This window comes from Stegodyphus dumicola, chromosome 4 (genome assembly GCF_044657685.1).
Source record: "Stegodyphus dumicola isolate Sdum_Otavi_A_Nest chromosome 4, ASM4465768v1".
Taxonomy (NCBI): domain Eukaryota; kingdom Metazoa; phylum Arthropoda; class Arachnida; order Araneae; family Eresidae; genus Stegodyphus; species Stegodyphus dumicola.
In genome coordinates, this window is record NC_140771.1 from 166,042,209 (window position 1) to 166,060,131 (window position 17,923).

At 35.2% G+C, this 17,923-nt stretch overlaps 1 protein-coding gene and 1 long non-coding RNA gene across 2 annotated transcripts in view; one reads left to right on the plus strand and one right to left on the minus strand.

Annotated features, from left to right (window-relative positions):
- LOC118187957 (glycerophosphocholine cholinephosphodiesterase ENPP6-like) overlaps positions 1–17,923 on the plus strand; it is a 275,565-nt gene that overhangs the window by 99,664 nt on the left and 157,978 nt on the right. The window lies entirely within an intron of this gene.
- The window catches only part of LOC146997747 (uncharacterized), a 102,983-nt gene that overhangs the window by 17,908 nt on the left and 67,152 nt on the right, over positions 1–17,923 (minus strand). Inside the window, exon 2 of the long non-coding RNA XR_015040523.1 lies at positions 1,642–1,720. This is a non-coding gene — a long non-coding RNA (uncharacterized LOC146997747). The remainder of the gene's footprint in view (positions 1–1,641; positions 1,721–17,923) is intronic.

Consider the following 17,923-nt stretch of genomic DNA (forward strand, 5'->3'; position numbering starts at 1 on the left):
ATCTTGGAGCTATAGAATTTAATGGTTATAAACGCGAATAAATTTATACTTGAGTTCAGGTAAAATACTGATTATATTACCTTAAGAACGGCTTCCTAATTTATCATGACAGGGGCAATTTTCAATGTGTCTGAGATTTAACAGAAATAAATGTGGTAATGCTGTTATCAGAAACGCTCTGTTTTTTACCCACATATGTATCTTTACTTTTATTTATGTCTAATTGGGTTTTATTTACTCTACTATTAATGTTATATGTTTATAATTACCACGTTCATAATTACTCTCACTTTAAGGAAAAAATATGATGAAATCTTAAATAATCGTAATTTAGAATTTAAGTTATTTAAAAAATATAATTTAAAGTATTGAAAATAATTAAGGCTACTATTGATTAAGCATATTTAATCTAAAGAGAAAAAATTGTATTATCTTCTGGTTTTTAGAAAATGATAAAATATTTAATCTTTAGGAAAATAGAAGAAATACGAAATTTTAAAAAAGAAGAAAAATATATTAATTATTAAGCTTATTTTTCTGCATAACTCAATACGTAACACAAGGAAATAATACCGACATTTTCACAACTGTTGAAAAAGGTGGAATTTTGCAACCATTTAGGCGTCTTTAAGACGTCGTGATACGATGATTTCAGAACCAAAATATCACCTGCGAGAGACGCAATAACGACATCTATGAGACAAAAACCGCATAACGTAATAAAGACGTCTTTGCAACGGTTGCAAAACAGTGGACGTTCGCGGACATCTGGGCGTCAAGACGACATATTGCAACGTTTTTGCAACGACATCCGCGACGAGTTTGCGACGTCCTTACGACGTTGCTGTGCTACTTGGGACGTTACCGCTACTTGGGATATGTCTCCTTTAATGTTTAATGCACCGAAAATAGTAATAAATTTTAGTTACATTAAATTTCCAGTTAATACAATTACAGTATTTTATACCTGCTGTCATAATTATTACGTAACTGTAATACCGTTAACGGTAATTGCAGTTACTATTTTACTATAACTATCAATGCAATTGCAATAATCGATTTAATTGCGATATTCATTACTATATTATTAATCGATTTCTAGATATAATTATATTTTAATTGCAAGATTTCTAATTAAAGTATATTGTAAGTATTGAAACTGTACAATATATATAAAGTATTGAAAAATTTCAAATTACAATGCTATTTTAATTGCAGTTACATTTGTAGCAGCATTTTACTCTACTTGGAAGTGTGTTATAACACATTATACATTACTCTAAAATATCTAGTGAATGCATGCAGTCATCTCAGACAATATCTATATGATAAGCCAAAGATTAAAAGTGTCTATGCCATATAAGGTAATAAACAATCTTCTGTTCTGTGATAAATAATATAATCCAGTAAACAGTCGAGTAGCTATGAAAACTAACTATTTAAAGTAAAAGTAAAGTAAAGTAGTAAAATAACGTAAAGGATTTAGTAAAACTAACTGTTTAAAGAAAAGGCTTGTTTAGTTAAGTAAAATAACTCAACATGTATTTAAACAGAAAATAAAATAGAGTTTACAGAATTTGGTTACAACTTTAGCAGGTTGCAGGCCGCTCAATATAGTAAATGAAAAAACTTAACACCTACCTTTTGTTTTTCATATATTTGGAAGTTGACTATTTCCAATCAAATAGTATTACCAAAAATGTTATATACTGCGTAATCTCTGCAAGAATAATGACATTCAATTAATGTCTAATAGAAAAAATATATATAGACCGGTTGACACCGGGGACGAAATAATAGGGAAATTTAAACCATCTTATTTCACACAAATTATCAGTTACAAGCATAAGCACAGTAAAATTTTAAAACCGGATGCGACTAGAATAATTCAGATATGATCAAGATTATTTTTGAGACATACTTTTCTAAAACCAAATATTAATTCAAAAATCTCTTATGTTAGTCACCACGAAATAGAATTATATGCTAATGATAATTTTCAGACATAAATTTTCATTAAAAAAAACAATTACACCAGGTGACGATCAAGAAATTTCATTGTTCCTTATTTTCCAGCACTTTGATTTTACCCCATAGATACAGTGTCGGAAGCGTGGTCTCTTCAGGATCTTCATAGCTGCCTGAAACCCAAACTCTGTAAAAATAAAATGAAGGTTTTCTTCCTTCGGTAGATCTTCGGACGGCGTACATGTTCTCACCTTTCTCACCATGGCCGCTTCCATCTTATTATTCAGCCTTTCTCACAGGGTATAAGGCAGCACTTTCTCTTCAGTCTCCACTTCGAATGTCCCGCAGAAACTCTTCTTTCTTGACTACGATTTTCTTTCTCGGCGAGGATCTTTTCTCCATTCTCATCCAGCCAATACAAAAGCGTCGCTAACCACCAACAACATTAGTGGAGCTTCTTAGAGAAGATCTCTTAGGGTTGGTATCAACGGCTTAGGGCTGACAAAGAATCTACCAGAAGTTAGCAAAAAGTGCTTTTCTTGCTGCTTTCCAGCCAGGGACTACAGACAAGGTCAAAAATCCAACCTTCGCCTTCGGTCACGTTGCAGCATTCCACGCTTTTTGAGAACGACACATTACTTTCATTAGCCACTCCACCAGCCTTCAATTACTAGGGACACAGACTGGAAACCCCAACTTTCGCCTTCCAACGGAGAATGAATTTCAGTACAACAGTATACAAATTTCTAGACTCTCAGCAGGTTTCCATTTCTATCAGATAAATATTTGTCTTCAAAGCGTTTGGAGACGAAAATTCACCTTGAAAAACTGCAACGGATGACAGATAAATTCATGAATTCAGACTCTGTTAGCGTTGATAAGGAAATACTTTTGACAATTCTATGTACCAAATTATCTCTGTTACATAAAAGTTTTACATAAAGTTACAAAATGTCGAAATTACCACCTGAGTCATAAAAAAAAACATTTTTACAGCAAGGAGGCGGGACAAATTAAATTAGCGAAACAATTAAGTTTAAACATCAATCAGTATAATATAAATTCAAAATTTAAAATTAATAAATCTTAATGATCATAACAATTAAACAATAATTAAATCAACAGAACAAAACCAGGTTTAAACTAAATTAAGTTTTCAAAGAGAAATTAAGTAACTTAATTAATTTTCTCCTTAAAAGCTTTTGGCGTCTCGTACTCTTTGCAAGCTTTAGGTGTCTCGTACTTTTTGCAAACATAAACTAACAGGAACTAGCAGACTGTATGAGAAATTGACCTCGAGTCTTAAGTACGACAAAGCGCAGGCAAAGATATAAAGAACCCGTTATTAAATCAGTATAAATTTTACAGATGGCACCGACTCGTGCTTGCAAAAGGTAACACTTTTGGCTGAACTTCAACAGTAACGAGAAAAGTAAAATAAAATGGAATTAAATTAGCCTAACGGCCCTTCACAGGCTACTTAATGCGCAGGCAGGCTCTGACTCGTAAAAATCAGCATTAACAAGCCTAATGAATAGAAGCGTTTAACGTCACAGAAATCTAGTTGCTATTAAACCAAAGGTACGGAGTTGGTCAAAAATATGGAAACACCGAAATAAAAAACATATTGCTGTGACTAATACGGTATAGAAAAACCGCTAGCATTCAGAAGAGCTTGCAGTCTTCTCAGGATAGAGGTCCTGTATGGTTTGCAAGGGAATGTTCTACTATTCTTACTGAAAAACATTGTCAAGTTCACTTAACGATGAGAAGAGTTCATAGCACTGACGCAGATTTCTCTCCAAAATATCCCGTAAAGACGCAATAATATTTATATCTGGTGACTGTGGTGGGTATGGTAGATGTGAAAGTTTACTCTCATTCTCAGAAAAACAGTCGTGGACGAATCGGGCTGAGTTAATAGGAACTCTATCATCTTGGCACATGACATCCCCATTGGGGAACAAAACTTATACCATGAGATGGATGGGATCAACCAGAATAGAATGGTCATATAATCCTTGGCAGTAATGTGACCTTGCACAGTAATGGTGGGTCCCATAGAATACCACAACATGGCTGCTTAAACTATGACAAAACCCCCGTCATATTTCTCTCGCGGCAGCAAACAATCGCTCTCATATACTTGGGATCACCCAGAAGTCGGAAACTATGTAAAACAAGACTCATCTGATCAAATGACTGTGTTCCATTGCTCTACAGTTACGGTTTCATGAATTTGGTGCAATTTTCATTTCTTACAGGCCTCGTAATCACTGATGAGTGACATTTTAATTACAGCTCGCCCAAAACTACCTTGTTTATACAGCTCTCTTCATATTATTTTGATGCTAGCAGGGTTTACGTGTGCGGCATTCAGTTCAGCAGTCACTTTTTGCGGCCAGAGTCCTCTTACACAATCTTCTACAATGATCGTCTGCCATGATGACTCTATACGCATCGTCTTTCCTGTGATTTAGCGGATACTTTTAGTCTGGTTTTCCTGTATAAGTTAAAAATTGTAGATACTCTGCCCCTTGAGATAGAAAAAACGTTTCAACTACTTTGATTACGGAAGCATATACCATACGAGCCGCAGCAACTTGACCAAATTCAAATTCATTTACCTCCAACGCGATACACTCACAACCTACACAAATCACTGTCTGGATGATGAATGATGCTTGCAACGTCCACAAGTAGCACAGCAACGTCTGAATGACGTTGCAAACTCATCGCGGATGTCGTTGCGAAAACGTTGCAAATGTCTTTAAGACGCCCATATGTCCGCGAACATGCACTGTTTTGCAACCGTTGCAAAGACGTCTTTATTACATCTTTGCAGATGAGGTTTTTGCCGCATAGACGTCGTTATTGCGTCTTTCGCAGGTGATATTTTGTTTGTAAAATCATCGTATCACAACGTCTAAATGTTCGCAAAATTCCACCTTTTTCAACAGTTGTGAAAATGTTGGTATTATGTCCTTGTGTTACATATTAATTTATGCTGAAAAATAATCTTAATAATTAATATATTTTCCTTCTTTTTTAAAATTTCGTATTTCTTTTATTTTTCGAAAGATTAAATATTTTATCATTTTCTGAAAACCCGAAGATAATACAATTTTTTTTTCTTTAGACTAAATATGCTTAATTAATAGTAGCCTGAATTATTTTCAATACTTTAAATTATCAAAATCTTAAAAAACAACCTTATATTTAGCGTAGGTATAATGAAACACTCAATCGATTTCGAGGGCAGCTAAAGGTCCCTCCTCATCAGGAGAAAGAAATACATAGAAAGAAAATAGGAATCACAGAAACACGTGGTGCTTATCAGCACTGCACGTGGTTATAACTAGATTTTTAATCAGAGTTGCACTGGCCGCCTACTTTTACTGAGCCAGGCTGTCTGATCAAGCATAAAGAAATATTAGCGAAGTTAAAATAGGGAGCGAGGGCCAAATGCACATTACGCTCAAAATCTGAACTTCAAATAATGGAAAGCAACCACTGAACGGATTTTTATACCCTCTGGTAGTACCAAGTGCGAGGAGGTAACGCCATCTATCGGCAAAAATAATTGAATTAAGACAGTAGAATTTTAAAGGCATTAGGAAGGACTGGATTGGACTTCAAATCATTAACTAAACTTTCTAAATCTTTGTGAATGTGAAAAGCCTCAAGAAAATCCAATTCGCCTATGGAAGAAGCCTTTTGGATGATTTTTGCAGACCCAAAATCAAAATTATGGTTAAAAGTCCAGCTATGATACGCTATTGAAGACTTGTTAATTTCCCCTTTTTTGACATAAGATTCATGTTCCTTGATACGAAACTTCAACGCTCTTTTTGTTTGGCCAATATATCTTAAACCACACTGACATGATATACTATAAATTCCCCAAGAATTCAAGACAGAAACGTAATCTTTTAGAATCGAAGGGTGAATTTTATTAATAGGGGAGAAACCGACTTGAAAATTGAATTTCTGGAGAATCCGTGCAATTTTATAGCTAACAGAAGGATAAAATGGAAGCACGATAAGGTCATTGATATTATTTCTAACAGTGGAATGTCTTCTTTGATGGGAATCTGAAAATATTTTGACGGCTTTATCAATAATCACGGGAGAAAATCCACGGTCAATCGCAACTGCTCTCAAATAATTAAGTTCATTGGTAAGCAAAGATTCAGAGGAACAAACTTTTAGCGCGCGGAAAACATAATAGTAAAAAGAAGCCATTTTTTGCTTAACAGGGTGGCATGACTTGGCATGGGGTGGTAAACAAACTGCAAAGGGTTTACGGTACACAGTGGTGCTAAAATCGGTTTCATTGCGGATTATAAGAATATCGAGGAAGGGAAGGGAATTGTTGGATTCAATTTCAAGAGTGAATTGGATGGCTCGATCAATTGAATTCATAATAGATAGAATCTCGGATAAATCCTCTTTATAACCGTCAAAAAGTGCGAAAGTGTCGTCAACATACCGAATCCAAAGACGAAAAGATAATTTATCAAATAATTTCATCTCAAAATAGTGCATATAAATGTCAGCAAGTACCGGACTGAGAGGATTACCCATAGCCAATCCTTCAACTTGACGAAAATATGCATTTTGGAAAACAAAGTGGGTTTGACTTAGAGAAACTTTAGTAAGCGAAACCAACTCATTAATTTCAGTATGTTGACGAATTTCAGTAGTTGATTCGGTATGTTGACGACACTTTCGCACTTTTTGACGGTTATAAAGAGGATTTATCCGAGATTCTGTCTATTATGAATTCAATTGATCCAGCCATCCAATTCACTCTTGAAATTGAATCCAACAATTCCCTCCCCTTCCTCGATATTCTTATAATCCGCAATGAAACCGATTTTAGCACCACTGTGTACCGTAAACCCTTTGCAATTTGTTTACCACCCCATGCCAAGTCATGCCACCCTGTTAAGCAAAAAATGGCTTCTTTTTACTATTATGTTTTCCGCTCGCTAAAAGTTTGTTCCTCTGAATCTTTGCTTACCAATGAACTTAATTATTTGAGAGCAGTTGCGATTGACCGTGGATTTTCTCCCGTGATTATTGATAAAGCTGTCAAAAAATTTTCAGATTCCCATCAAAGAAGACATTCCACTGTTAGAAATAATATCAATGACCTTGTGGTGCTTCCATTTTATCCTTCTGTTAGCTATAAAATTGCACGGATTCTCCAGAAATTCAATTTTCAAGTCGGTTTCTCCCCTATTAATAAAATTCACCCTTCGATTCTAAAAGATTACGTTTCTGTCCTGAATTCTTGGGGAATTTATAGTATATCATGTCAGTGTGGTTTAAGATATATTGGCCAAACAAAAAGAGCGTTGAAGTTTCGTATCAAGGAACATGAATCTTATGTCAGAAAAGGGGAAATTAACAAGTCTTCAATTGCGTATCATAGCTGGACTTTTAACCATAATTTTGATTTTGGGTCTGCAAAATTCATCCAAAAGGCTTCTTCCATAGGCGAATTGGATTTTCTTGAGGCTTTTCACATTCACAAAGATTTAGAAAGTTTAGTTAATGATTTGAAGTCCAATCCAGTCCTTCCTAATGCCTTTAAAATTCTACTGTCTTAATTCAATTATTTTTGCCGATAGATGGCGTTACCTCCTCGCACTTGGTACTACCAGAGGGTATAAAAATCCGTTCAGTGGTTGCTTTCCATTATTTGAAGTTCAGATTTTGAGCGTAATGTGCATTTGGCCCTCGCTCCCTATTTTAACTTCGCTAATATTTCTTTATGCTTGATCAGACAGCCTGGCTCAGTAAAAGTAGGCGGCCAGTGCAACTCTGATTAAAAATCTAGTTATAACCACGTGCAGTGCTGATAAGCACCACGTGTTTCTGTGATTCCTATTTTCTTTCTATGTATTTCTTTCTCCTGATGAGGAGGGACCTTTAGCTGCCCTCGAAATCGATTGAGTGTTTCATTATACCTACGCTAAATATAAGGTTGTTTTTTACGATTTTGATTGTCACATTAGCGTGTTTCTCTTCTAGTCTACTAAATTATATTTTTTAAATAACTTAAATTCTAAGTTGCGATTATTTAGGATTTCATCATATTTTTTCCTTAAGTGAGAGTAATTATGAAAGTGGTTATTATAAATATATAACATTAATACTAGGTTTTAAGTAAATAAAACTCAATTAGACATAAATAAAAGTAAAGATACATATGTGGGTAAAAAAAGAGCGTTTCTGATAACAGCATTATCACATTTTTTTCTGTTAAACCTCAGAGACATTGAAAATTGCGCCTGTTATGATAAATTAGGAAGCGGTTCTTAAGGTAATATAATCGGTATTTTACCTGAACTCAAGTATAAATTTATTCGCGTTTCACAGTTAAAAATATAAGCATTAACTTTGTAGGGTTTATATTGATTTTAACTAACATTCATTTTAAGTTTAAACTATCTTTCCTGTCAAGCCTTACTTTCCCCTGGAATTGCCAATGCCAGATTATGTAAATTTTAGTAGAACGCGCAAGGATTCAAATTATCAGCGGAAGTAATCTGAGTGAAATAGAAGGGAAACGAGTTCGAAGGTGTGCCTTCTTACTTCACGAGCGTGAGGGTGGCTAGTTAGGAATTGAAGAACCACGCGTTTCGGCCTGTGTGCTTGTCTCGGCAGTTTGTTAATCTTTCAACGTAATATTCAGAGTTTGCTGAATTATCAGCGGTATTTTAGAACGCGGTGAGGTTAGTTACGTTTAAAGAGCCTCGTAGTTAGTCACTTGTTACTATTCTTTTCTTAGTTTCTTATTTTTATTTTACCGCCGGGTCGGCGTAGTTTGTGAGCGTCAAGAGCACGCATTTGTAATTTCTAAAGTTGAATAAAAAGGGATTTAAACCCTTCTCAAGACTTTGGTCTACTTTCCAGTTCTTAGCAATCACCACTATTGTTGCGTGCAGGTTGGAAGCGCGCAACGTTACAACTTCTATAGCTCCAAGATATGCAAATGAAAGACAGTATAAAGTAGTTAATAAATGTGATCCAAAATATACCTAAATCTAATAACTTCCCATATTCATATCTAAAAGGAAATAATAACCTAACAAACAACATACATGACAGCACTATTTAAGAAAAAACATGAACTGGTAGTGTTCGAAAGTATAAATAGCAGAAGGAAGGTAACAGAACTAAAATTTCCAATTAATAAAACAAATATTTGTGTTTTTTATATAGTAATCAATTAAAATTGCAATAATTATGGATTGCAATATTTACTAGAAATGCTGATGTTTCTTAACACCATTTCTTTCGATCACATGTTAATGCACACTGGTTATCATAAATTAAAGAAAAATCACAAAAATCACGATTACTGAAAAAGTTACATGTAGAATTTAATGAAACTTACCCACAATATACAACACATAGTAAGGTATGAAATAACATAAAAAGAAATTAACAGACAAATACGGTAGTATAGAAATTAGCACATGTATAAAATGAACAATTCGAAGGTGTCAGTTTGCAATAGGAAAAGTACCTTCAATATGGAATATGATCGCCTCTAGAAGCAATACATCACATACAGCGATGTGTGATGCTTTCAATAATGCGGTCTAGCAGTTCCATATGAAGCGAGAGCCATTGCTCTTGCAAAGCAGTTGCAAGCGTGGCAAGGGTCTGAGGCGGCGGATTGAGAGCAGCTAGACGTCTCCCTAAAGCATCCCAAACATGCTCGATAGGATTCAAGTCCGGGGATCGAGCTGGCCACTCCATGCGCATAATTGTTTCCTGTTGAAGATAATCATCTACGATGCGAGCCCTGTGTGGTCTTGCGTTGTCATCCTGTAACAGAAAAGCATCACCCATTGCATATGGGCGCATATAAACATCAAGGATGTCATCTCTATAAATTTGAGCATTCACGGTTCCCTTGGAAAGACATGGAGGTTTGTGCGTCCACCCAAAAAGATGCCACCCCAAACACAGACACTGCCCCTTCCGTATGCATCTCTTTCACAGATGTTTAACGGATGATAAAGGGTTCTAGGTTTTCTCCATATCAAATAACGCCTACTATCGCTTTCTAGACTAAACCTGGACTTATCCGTAAAGAGAACCGCCCTCCATTGATCAGGCGTCCAGTCGACATGTTGTCGTGCCCACTGAAAACGGTCCCTCCTATGGCGTGACGAGAGCGGCACACTAATGTCTGGTCGTCTCACATACAGACCACATTCGTGAAGCCTTCTACGCACAGTTGACGTTGACTCGAACCATCCGTGGCTGCAGCAAGGGAGGATCTAAGAAGAGTCGGAGTTTATTCCTGCGTACACATAATGTCAAATATCGGTCATCGGCGCTCGTCGTAGCAGTTGGCCGTCCTTGGTTGAACCTCCTAGATGCCGAATCTGTGGTTTGAAATTTCCTCCAAAGTCTATGATCCACAGAAGGACTCACATTTAGTCATCTGGCCACTTCTGTTTGACTTTGTCCTGCCTCTATTCTCCCAATGGCTCTGCATCACAGTTCTGCAAGCAAATGATGCCTGGAGGTCATTGTTATGAATTGGCTATCTCAGATTTCTGATGTCACTGTCACAGTGAAATATGTGGGCTTGCTCTCAAACATGGAATTTTATGCTCCTCGCAGATGACGTATTCCGAAAGCAGCGCCACTAATTTGCATATCGCAGTTTTACTCAGCTACTCTTACTTGGCAATATATTCAAAGTTTACACGGTTTGGCTTATTTTTGAGGGAGTTATCGCTATTTTTGTGATTTTTCCTTAAGTTATGATAACCAGTGTATTTACTTTAGTTTCTACATTTTAGAATAGTGGTAGATTACAATGATTATTTCATGCACTTATAATAATCTATAACCTTCTTTTTGTTACTGTACAGAAATAATTTAAATAATACAGTATACGATAGTAAACTAAGTACATTAAAGTAAGTTCTTCGTTAAATAATACACAATGAAACCTTTTGTTTCTGATTATTATGAATTTCTTAGTTATCACAAGCACATAAAAAGTAAGCGAAGAAAATAGAATATACTTAAATCTAACAAAAAAATAAAACTTAATTTACAACATTCATTTATTAAGATAATCTAATAAACATATACAGTGTTTGGAAGAATAGATACCAAACGAAAAGCAATAAAACTGCAGTTTGCAATCAATAAAAATATTTAGTGTTTTTTAAAATTACACAATTAAATATCACATAATTATAGATTGCAATATTTTATAGAAATGCTAATGTTTCCTTAACACTAGTTTTTCGATCATACATTTCATACTTTTTAAAATCATTAACCTTTTCTGCATAATATACAATGTGCAATATTATTAATTTTAATGGTACTTGTTATTACATAATATATCTAATTCATCTTCAGAAGTCATATTAAGTACTGGTCCAATCTTTTTTTGTATTTTGAAAATAATGGACATACCATAACAGCTTGAATTGTTGTTGTTTCTGTGTTGATTGCATTTTCAGCAAAACCGGAAAGTGGCTTACCGTTGTATGTTATTTTTGGTTTTATATGAATTAATTCTGAGAGCCAACTTTTCAATATGAATACAATAATCGATTAATATGAATGATATGCGATATAGCACTTAGGACGTTATGAACGAAGCACAAAGCTAATAAGAATATCCAAATATTGCACCGCTGTAACCACAGGGATTGGAGATAGACACTATTTCCAAAGAGACACTATTTCACGAACACTATATTCCACAGACCACTACAGACCACAGAGACACTATTTTAAGAATACTAGATTCACGATTAACATTGTAGCATTGTTGCATTAACATGCATAAACATCGTATTCATATTGTGAAACTATGTAGAGCAGATAATCACACCCAAAATAGGCACAAATTCAGCATTCTCACGATGATTTCTTCTCAGTTTAGAGACTTCCAAACAGGAGCTCTCAGCAATGGAATTTCACTCGCTGAAGGCAGTTAGAGTAAGTAGATACAGAACAATGAGAAGATTCACAATGCGTTCTTTGATTGACAGTGCATTCATTACATTTATTTTTAATTATAAGCGATATTATTTATACCAGGGACAGGGAAAAGTGGACGGAGCACCAGAACTTAGTCAGTGACTTTTACAGGTGTTGCTCCGCCGCACTACTGTACCCCGCTGGGCTTTTAGTTGGCCCGCATCGGATGCTAGCCTACCAAGACATTTACATAGTAATTTTACATTAATATTAGACTTACGTATACAATTACTAAGACATAGTATACAATTATTGCAAAGAAATTAACCTATTAACAAAAGTTTGATTATGGCAGATTGAAATAACATAATTACTTCGAACATACATACAAACTTTCATTGTACATTGTACTTCATACAAACAATATATTTACATTAGTATATCTAGTTACATCGAATTAAAATAAACAGAATTTTAAGGAGCTAATTGAAGGATTTTTCTTTCCTTTCTTTTTTTTTTTTTTTTTTTTTTTTTTTGTGCACTTTATCATACTTAGTTGAATTACTAAGGCGAATTCTCTTATTAATACATTTCCTTTCATTTTTTTTAACTTGTTACACACAAATGCATCAGCACTGAAATCTTACATTATTATTTTTGTAAATTAATGTATCATAAATACAGAAAATATACATTAGAAAATCACATAATACTTACATTTACACTAATATATCTAATAGAGTCGTATATTATTTATATTATTTTTTAATTAATGATTTAATTATTACATTAATACAGTCCAAATTCTTAATGTAGCTATTTTATAAAAACTATTTAAACCATATTTAGCCTGTTACAGACACTTGCAATATTTCTGAAATCTTGCATTATTTTTGCAAGTTGTAGAATAAGAGGTATTTATGCAGATGTGATAGCATCTTGACATATGTCTTCTCTTTTATATGCAAAAAGTTTCTTCATAATCAAGGAAACCTTTTGTTGTAATTGAGGTATCGTTAGCATGCATTTAATGTACTCAGGCGTAATTTGTGACCTTCCTTTGCAGTGTAGCTCTTTTGTGAGCTGGCACTTGAAAATATAGTGTTCTGGGTCTCCTTTTTCCCCACATACGCACTTATCTGAATCGCTCAAATTTCGTACAAAGTAGTACGTGGGGAAAGGACCATGTCCAGATAAGAATATGTTGATGAAGAAGATATAAGAGATTGGATCATATGTGGGTTTCTTGTAGAAGTTGAAAAGCCTTTTACCTACTTCTGCATTTTCCCATTCAGTTTGCCATTTTTTTAATGTAATTTTTTTCAACATATGTTTCACATACGATTTAGGCAATGGGACATTGATTGGAGGTAGAGATGGGTCTTGAGCTGCATTTTTAGCAAGCGCATCTGCCCTTTCATTTTGGACTTGTCCAGCATGCGCTTTTACCTACTTTATTTTTATAGATGTTCTCTTGCGCTGTGATAATAAATCGTAGATATCTTGCACTATTGATGATTTGTTTCTTGCATCATCGACAGCTTTAATTGCCGCTTGGCTATCACTGTAAATGGTAACATATGTTAGATGCTTTTGATGAGACCATAGAATAGCGTGTTTTATGGCTGAAAGCTCAGCTTGCAAAACGCTGTTGTTGTTCCTTAGGTGTCCTTTCCATTCTGTTGTTTCTTGTTCTGAGAGGAGTGCAAAGAACGCGCATCCTACTTCTTCGTTTAACTTTGACCCATCTGTGTACACGACTGGAAATGAAGGTACACTGAGGGTGTCTTCTTTTGTAGATATTCTGAGTTTGGTATGTACTGCAGGGTGTCTTATGTAAGGATTTCGTGGCTGTTCAAAATCAAGGGGGCACAGGTTTTGATCTTCTACCTCTATGTTTTTCTTGAAGTGGAATAACGTGGCTAAGTCTGCATCTTCTTTTGCTTTCAGGTGGATGGGTGGGATTCCTGTTAATACACAGAGATCTGCCGTTGAGGTAGTTCTGTATGCTTTTGCTATTTGTAAGAGGAAGGGGCGTTGGATCGAAGCTAAGAGTCTTTTCTTTTTCACTGTCATAGGGTGAGTCCATGCTGATGCCCCGTAGAGGATTATTTTTTCGATCACGGTATTATAGAGAATGTTTTGCATCCTCGACTTGAGGCCCCACGTTGTGCCTTGCATCCTTGCGAGGGCTCTAGAAATAGTTTGGGTCTTCTTCCGAATTTCCATGAGGTGTGGGATCCAAGAAAACTTTTGGTCAATTTTCAATCCAAGAAATTTGATTTCTTTTGAGATCTTGATTCTTCTATTATTGATTTTAATGCAAGGTAGCCTTTGTAGCGATTTGCCCGGTTTTGGAAATAAAATAATATGTGATTTGGGCTCTGAAATTATTAGTTTTTGATTGACGCAGAGGGAATGGAATATGGAGAGAGTCTCGGTACTATTCTTTTCTAGTATGTCTCTTGAATGCCCATTTGTTACAAAGGCCACATCGTCTGCAAAGGCGATGAGCTTTGTATGGTCCGGCCACTTGTAGGAGGTGATATAATTGAAGGTGATGTTCCACAGGTCTGCACTTAGACAAGCGCCCTGTGGACAGCCCCTCGTTATTCTTCTTTCTACTATACAGTTGTTGCTGATGATTATCGTTGCTCTGTTTGTTAGGAAACTGTTCATTAGCTTGAATATGTTCTGAGGGCATTTAATGTTGCGCAAGGCTTCAAGGATACCAGGCCACCACACGGAATCAAACGCATTTTTGAGATCCATGCAGAGTACTGCTGTATGGAGAGCTGAAGATTTATTCCTACGGATCTGCTCTTGAAGTTCTACTATCGCATGTGATGTAGATTTGAGAGGTCTGAAGCCGTATTGGTTGGGGCTTATGGTTTCGTTTTTCTCTAAGTGGTGGCGTAATCTGCCCGCGATTGCACGTTCCAGAAGTTTACCTATTGCAGGTAAGAGGTTGATTGGTCTGAAAGCTTCCGGATCCGTAGGATCTTTATTATTTTTCTTGAATAGTATAGTTTGTCCCTGTTTGAGACAATTCGGGAAGACATAAAATTTGAGACAGAGGTTTAGTAGTTTGTGGAACAGAAAAGGCATTGCGTGGTGAATTATCTTAATAATCCTGTTGTCTAATCCGTCAGGTCCCGGAGCTTTATTATTCGGAAGATACTTAATAATTTTTGAAATTTCTTGTGAGTGGAATTCCACATCGTCTGGAGTATTTGGAGCGGTATTGTTGTATCTAATGTCGGAATGTTGGTGGCCATCGTCTTCTGCATTATCTTTTAGGAAGACAACATCTAGAATATTGTTGAGAATCTTTTCAGTGACATTACCAAGCTGGCTGTTACGTGAGAGTTGATCTCTCGAAAGACCGATATGTTCGGGACTAAAACTTTACTTGTAGCCATTTTATACAGCTGGCCGTATGTATCTTTATTACTACAGCAGTAATTCTTCCAGCTGCGTAGTTTTGCTTCAGTTATTTTCTTTTTGTAATTTGCTAATTGTTGCTTGTATTTTATCCATATTTCCATTTTCAACACTTCCGGAGCACTTTTCATTTTTCTACGAAGGGCCCTTGTATGTTGTTTTTCACGTCTTAATTCCTTTGTCCACCAGTTAGTCTTCGTAATCTTGTTGTTGTTACGGAGTTTAAATGTGTTGGTCGCTGTCTCCTGTATTGTTTTGATAATTGTTTCCATTAAATCATGGACTGCATCGGGTGATGTGCATTTATCTATAAGTTTCTCCACATACTGAAGACATGTGGAGATTTTTCTTCCAAATTGCCTTGCTTTTTTCTTTGAGATTGAAAATCTTCTTAATTTGAGGTCGGGAATTTCTTCTGATAATTCAAATGCTATGTAGTTATGATCTGAGTGCCTTGGATCATCAAGAACTTTCCATTCTTGTATTTTATTGGAGATACTCAATGTTGACAGTGTCAAGTTCGGCCATCCTTCACCATTTGTTGTTTCAAATGTAGGAGTGTCTGAAGAGAGGTTATGTATATACAGATTGTGTGTAGCAATAAAGTCAGCTAGTGTATGTCCTCTATTATCTGTATTATTGTAATGCCACATTTGATGGTGAGCATTGAAGTCACCTGTAATCACGTGCTGTGATCTTCTGAGATTACTAAAGATATTTTCTAATGTGTGGAGATTCGGCCCCATATCCTCTCGTGATGAGCAGTAAATGGAAGTAATTAATAGCTCTTCTGATTTACAGTTAATACTTATCGTCATCACATCTCTATGGCTTAATATAATTGTAGGGGACCATTTGGTATTGGTGACTATAATACTGGCACGTGGGTTAACTAGAGGATCCTTTTCGGTAGATTGAAATATTTGCCAGTGAAGGGGAAGGCATCTAACTTCACCTTTTACGCAATACGGCTCAGTAATGCAAATTACATCATGATTGTTAATTTCAATTACTTCACTAAGTTGTTCTGACGCCTTTTTTCCTCTGCCTTTATATCAGTCATTGTTTGATTTAATTTCAAACGCCTTACAGATGGCATCTTTACCAAATTACTTGAAATAACTGCTAGAATCTGAATTAATGGCGCAGTTGCTTTTTCGAATTTGGCAGCTAGCCAAAGCGAGCAAATCTGGAGATGTTCGTTTATATAAGCATCCAGTAAATAATTTACATTTCTGCTTCTCCTGACTGTGGATGAGTTTTCCGTCATATATATTGGACAGCCGTGAATTCGTGACTTCAAAAAATAAGAAATAAAGTCATATTTCAGTAGTGAAATAATTGCTAACATGTTATTTGCATTGATTTCAGAAATATGATTTTTTAACATATATAAAATGCATAACTTAATAACTTACCTTATAGATTAGTTCCACTTTTAAATATTTTGCTATAATATTTATAAAAATATTTTAAGTAGTAATTATTTTAACAAAATTTTAAAAAAATATTTAGCACGTATTTTAGTACTAATTAAATTTGATAAATCAAAAGTATTTATATTAAATTTACATTTCATTAGATGAATCTACCTTAAATTAATATATAGTTAGATGAAATAAAGTAATGAAACATTGCAAAAATAAATCTTATGCGGACTTCAGATTCTTGAAAGTGCAAATTTAGTCTCTTCAGTCTATGTAATAATTTTTTAAGTTCATCAGTAAGTAATGCTGATAAACTTAAAAAAAAAAAATATATGGCAAAGTGACCACGTCTAAAAACAGTCATATCATGACGTTTCCAGCCACGTGGACAAATTGCCAAATTGCAACGGCAAATATTTTGCGTCTTCGCAACGTTGTAAAGACGTCATAAAAGTTACCACGACCACTTTTCAACTTCACGGACCAGTTTGTAACGTCGTGTGCTACTTGGGTATTGAAGATGTGTAGAGGTGGTGTGAGTGAGCAAACACATTAGAACTACAAATAGCTTTTGCTAGAATGAATATTTCAGTCCAAGCTTGCATTTTCATGAGGTGTTTCCATATTTTTCTTCAACACCTGTTACAACTTGGCCTTCAGGCAGGCATAACAAGCTCTAAAAATACTTTCCAAAATATTCGCTTAAATACAAATTCTTTCTATTTCATTTGAATACACGCGCGCTTTAACATTCTGGCAAGAAAGCGTGGGTTGAAAACGAGAATAAAAGAAAAGTTATTTTAAAGTTAAATTAAATGTTGAATAAATTAAAAGAATTATAGAGACATTAGTTATTTTTGAAGGAGAAAATATGAAAAATGGGCAATGCCCTCGCCGGACTCGAATCACAGATCTCTCGAATACGCGCCGAGAGTGCTGACCATTACACCACGAAGGCATGCTAAGAAGGCGGGAGAATTACCATATAGAATCTCTACAAGTTAAAAAGATTAATCTTTACCAAATTAAGTAAATCATTGTAAAATAACAAAATAAGTAGATCGCAATACCAAATTTAGTGGAAGAAAATAATAACAACTTTA